This window comes from Trachurus japonicus, chromosome 9 (genome assembly GCF_045865225.1).
Source record: "Trachurus japonicus isolate A0001 chromosome 9, Traja_1.0".
Lineage (NCBI taxonomy): Eukaryota > Metazoa > Chordata > Actinopteri > Carangiformes > Carangidae > Trachurus > Trachurus japonicus.
The window spans coordinates 30,276,457-30,281,653 of record NC_140915.1 but is presented as its reverse complement, the minus strand read 5'-3'; positions in this window follow the sequence as shown (position 1 = coordinate 30,281,653).

Genomic DNA, 5,197 nt, shown 5'->3' with positions numbered 1-5,197 from the left:
CCACAGTGCATTTAGACTGAAATGAGTATGAACACATAGGAAACAATCTGAAAACACACATACAGTACAGACACACATGGACACACACAGTCCCATATATCCATAAGAGTGGGACAGTGAATGTGTCAGACTGGGTTAGGGTGGTGTGGCTGAAGAGAGGGGAGGACAGGAGGACACCCAGTGACCACACAGTGATGCCCTACGGTGCTCTGACTGGAAATGAGCAGGAGCTGCCACACACACACACACACACACACACACACACACACACACACACACACACACACACACACACACACACACACACACACACACACACACACCTTCAACAAAGTGGAGCATATGTTTCACATGGAGAATATCAGTCAGAAAAGCTCACACAGAGACTTGTCGGCCATTCAGATGTGTCGTTGTTACTCCAAGTATTTTCCCCTCAGTTTCATCTTCTCTCTTCTCTATATCCATAGTCACAGCATCTTTTACCCTTGATTAACACTTGAGCATTATGAAAAATCTGCATACACTGTGACTCAGTTATTCTTCCTCATCTTCGGAGGCTGCGATGTTGCAGCTCCTGTCTTTTTCTTTGTCACCTGAAAATGTGAAGAATAGTTCCCTTCCTTGAAATGAGTTTACCCCGTTCATTTGGTGGGATTGTGCCCTGTGGGGCGAGAACGGTGTTTGTAAAGGTGTGAGACGAGGTTGGTGTGTGTATGAAGCAGCAGAAACACATTGTGTTCTTCTGAACATCCTTTAGGACACTCTGTGTCTTTGAGTAACAGCTGTCACTGGTCTGCCTGTCCAATCCATAACATGTATGATTTTTTTTTAACACCACTTTGCAACAGAGACAAACCTGTGACTGTAACAGCTTTGGTTAAATGCCAAAGTGTGGATTTCTTCACATTCTCTGTTGTTGAGGAATCTCCTTTCATTTTTTGTCATTAGTTTCTCTCTATGAACAATGGAAATGTGTATTTATTTGTCTTTGGCTCCATCCTCATTCCTCTGCATTTCCCCGTCACCAGCAGCCAGCCAGGGTTCAGTCAGCATGGCAGAGCAGGAGTGGCGTCTCCAGCTTTTTGTCTCTGTGGAGAGCAGGGGTTGTGTGGTTCCTAATTGCTGTGTGCCAAAGAGACCTCGGGAGCCAATCAAAATGGCCAATCTCTAAAGACGAGCCAAAACTAATTTGTTAGCAATATACCACCCTACACCTCTCTCTCTCTCTCTCATCCCACTCTCGCTCGGTCTCCTGATGGCAGTCAAGGGTTCATTTCTGTGCCACTGTGGTCACGACCTCTCCCTCTCTTTCTCGCGCTTCACTGGGAGTTCATCTCAGAAGCCTCTTTGGTCGTGACCTGGCTCCGAATGATACGATGATGAGAGCCGCAACAAGACTGGCAGAGGGAAAAAAAACTCTCCCTCTGTTTATTAAATTCTGTGTGTTTCTGTATCTTCAGTCACTATCTTGTCCCTGCAGTGTGTGCTTTTTAGTGTGTGTATGTGTTTCTGTTTGTATGTGTGTGTGTGTGTGTGTGTGTGTGTGAGAGAGAGAGAGAGAGAGAGGGACACACCTCAGGGAGCGTGAGAGCGGAGCAGCTGTGGTCAGAGAGAACACACACGTTAGCTTTGGGTTTCATCCTTGGCTTGTTCAGCAGGGAATCTGGCAGCCTGCTGAGAGGCCGAGAGAGAGTGTGTGTGTGTATCTGTGTATCAGTGATCACATGTCCATTTGTGTGTGTGTGTCCTGTCCTTTTACACACCTCATACCTTTTGCTTTGTCACTAAACTCCATCATGCTCTCTCTCTCACACTGCTTTTCTCTCTCTGAGGATCCACAACTTCAAAAGGCAACTTTAAAAAAGTGTCTGCTTCACACAGTCAACAAAAGCATCACTGAGAAAACACACACACACACACACACACACACACACACACACACACACACACACACATACTGGCACTCAGCTCTCTGCGAACACACCTAGCTCACTATCTTTGCAGGACACAAAGCCTTCAGAGGATGAAAAAAAAACAATCAGTCTTTTATATTGCAGTGATACTGGCATTTATGGCAGCCACAGCGCTGAGCAGATTCCTTGAGGCAGAGTGGAGAGGAGGAAGTAAGGGAATAGATTTTCTTCTGAAAAACTCCCATTGTGTGTTGGTGTCTGTACACTGAGACACAGATAAGATTGAAGGCGGGCTCAATTGTTTGATTGCGTTTGCACGTGAGCGAGCTGCAGAGCGGGCGTGTTTCTCAGGCGGTGGCTTTGATAGCTGCATTAGCTCAAAGTGAGGAAGCCGCGCAAACACTGTTGCAGGTCTGAAGTGACGCAAGCTCAAAGCAACTCTGCTCCAAACTCCTTCTAAGCAGGTCACAGTCACACACAGATAGCAACTAACAAAGGTGATCTGTGGCGTGAAACCTCTCCTGATTAGAGTGTTTGAAGGTGAGTGTGTGTGTGTGCAGGACGAGTCTGACCATCTGGAGCCTCTGATAAAACCCCTCCTCAGAAGTCATGTGCTACATATGGAGAGTAATGTAATGTGATAATGAGAGCAAATCAAATAGCTCCTTGCCCAATTAGTACAACATGAAAAAAAGATTTTACCTACATTGTCATATGCTACTTTCCAATATTTCACAAGTTTATTGGGTTAATATTTTTTAGATACATTTTTGACTGTCCGAAAAGGAAATTGATCTGGATTTAATCATTCTTTTCATTGCAAATGAATATTTTTTACTTCATCCAGATAGTTAGAAGAAAGTTTGAAGATGACTTTCTTAAAAAAAAAAAAATCATTGGGTACTTATTTTTCAGAAAAATGCCAAATTTCATTTGACAAATATGACAAAGACAGAGATTTCTATTCTTCCAGGTTATGTAAGCAAAAAGTCTAAACTTACCTAGCTTTTTACGATAAAATCAACTGTTTCCATAATGTTGCAGACTCTTATACAAAACATTCAGCACATGTCTCCATGTTTAAGCGACGCCACTAAATTGTCAAATCTTAAATTTAGTGCAAATTTTCCAATGTAAATGCAAAAATTGTTACAAATCCCAAAGTTGGCAACAACTGACTTTCACATAATTGCAAATATGTCCAAGGAAATATTGCAAATGCCAATTCTTTTCTTTGATATTGCAAAAATATTTCAAAATTTCGCTCTAATTTTACAATAAAGAAAATAGAATCTCTCCAACCACAGCAGGAAGTAGATCAATGGGACTTGCACCGATGGTGGTTATAGTGATTTTTTATGCCTGGAATTAAAAAGCTTGATTTGACAGTGATAGACTAATGAGAAAAAGTAAGATGAAGCATCTTTTAAAGGATCAGTTGAAATTGCCAATCTATTTTAATCTATTGTCACCTTGGGAGAGCAATGTTCCGCTTTTGTGTGGACTAATTGGATTTCAAAATGTATATTGAAAAAAGTCTAATTAGATATTCATCAGATGGGGAGGTATAATGTGATCATATGCTAAAGAGCACCTTCTTTTAATGCAGGTAACATTCCTTCACCTTCCTCACCCCAGCTCCTCTGCAGACAGGGTTTCACGTCTCCACCTCTTGTGATGATTGAAACACGCTGGAAACATTTACCATATTGTCATGTTGAGCAGTGATCGGGGATTAAATATACAACCACCGCAGTAGAAAACCAGAATCCAGTTTTATGTCTCATCACTGTCACTTATTCTCCTCTCCTCTTTCTGTCCCCTGAGAGACACGCTCCTTTGTTTAAACTATCAGCGGTCAAGGGTCCCCCACAGGGGTCACTAGGGTCAAGACCGACATCATTGACCTCACGTCAGGTCAGTCCCCTGTGTAGATCACCAGAGGAGAGGGGACAAGTTGAGAATCTACACACATGACGTGGCCCACATGGAGGAGCTACACTAACTGTGGTGTGGAGTGATAGAGCCTGTTAGAGTTTTGGTAGTGGCACTTCCCTCTTGTTTTTCCTACAAACACAGATGCTATAATGGGCTGAGTATTGGAGAAAAACACTTAATTCCACATATTTTAACCACATCTAAAGTTTGAAGCAGATGGAGATGAATCCAAGCTCCATCTCAAACTCCTTAACAGAGTTCACATAAGTTTGTTTCAGATTTCCAGCTACTTTGAAAATGTCACATAATAGCCTAGTGATTGGATTTACAGACAGAACCTTGTTATATTTAGTGGTATGCTTGTTCAAACACTAGTTTATTTTTGTATCAGACCACCACTTACTTCCCTAATGACTAGAACAACCAAAACCTCCTTCAGTGTATCTACAGCTATATGTAGGCATGCACCCTGCCTGCTCCATGGCACTACTGTAGCTTGTTCAGTAATGTGGAGTACATGTCCGCTACCTCTGGCCTGCAGAATAGCTGTTTAAATGAGATTAGTCTTGACAAGTGAACTTCAGCTGGTAATAAAAACCCCTTTTTATCTGCTAAGTAAACATTAGAGCTGCCCACCCAAACGAATCCCTAACTCCTGAATTACCATAAGAATAGCTCAGCTGAGCACGCTCATAATGCTTAAACCAACAGGGCAGGACACACACATACACCAGCCACGCTAATGAGTAGTTTCACTGTTTGAGATTGCAGCCCTGTCAGGGGTGGCGGCTGCGGTGGCAGCGTCACCGTGACGATGAGCAGGAGGAATGTCGAGAAGCAGACAATATTGTTCTGCAGCGTCCATGCAACACTCCCATCACCCTTAACCCCTGAAAGTTGTCTCTCCCAGTGGAAAACTCTCCCAAGACAGATTCTTTTATTGCTGGGAGCAAACTCCTAACTTTCATCTACACCTTGTCTCCTCCGTCACTACTCCTCATCTTTTTACTGATACTCTCATGATGATCCATCTGAGAACACCTTGAGACTCCTCCTCCCCTTCACCTCACAATCTCCCCTCCAGTGCCACCCACTCCCATGGATCTGGGACCTCCAGACCCTCAGACCCATGGGGCACACATGTACCATCCAATGCCAGACCCTCTTTGTCTCCCTACATAGTTCCTCACAGTTTCCCCCCCATCCCCACCCCAACTAAAAAAAGGAAAACACACACACCCAGGACCACGGGCCCTGGCTGACCAGAGCTGCAGCAGGGTGCAGAAAGCAGGCCGTTGGTTCCCAGGACCGCCGCGCACTTGTCATGTAAATGAAGAAGTCACAAC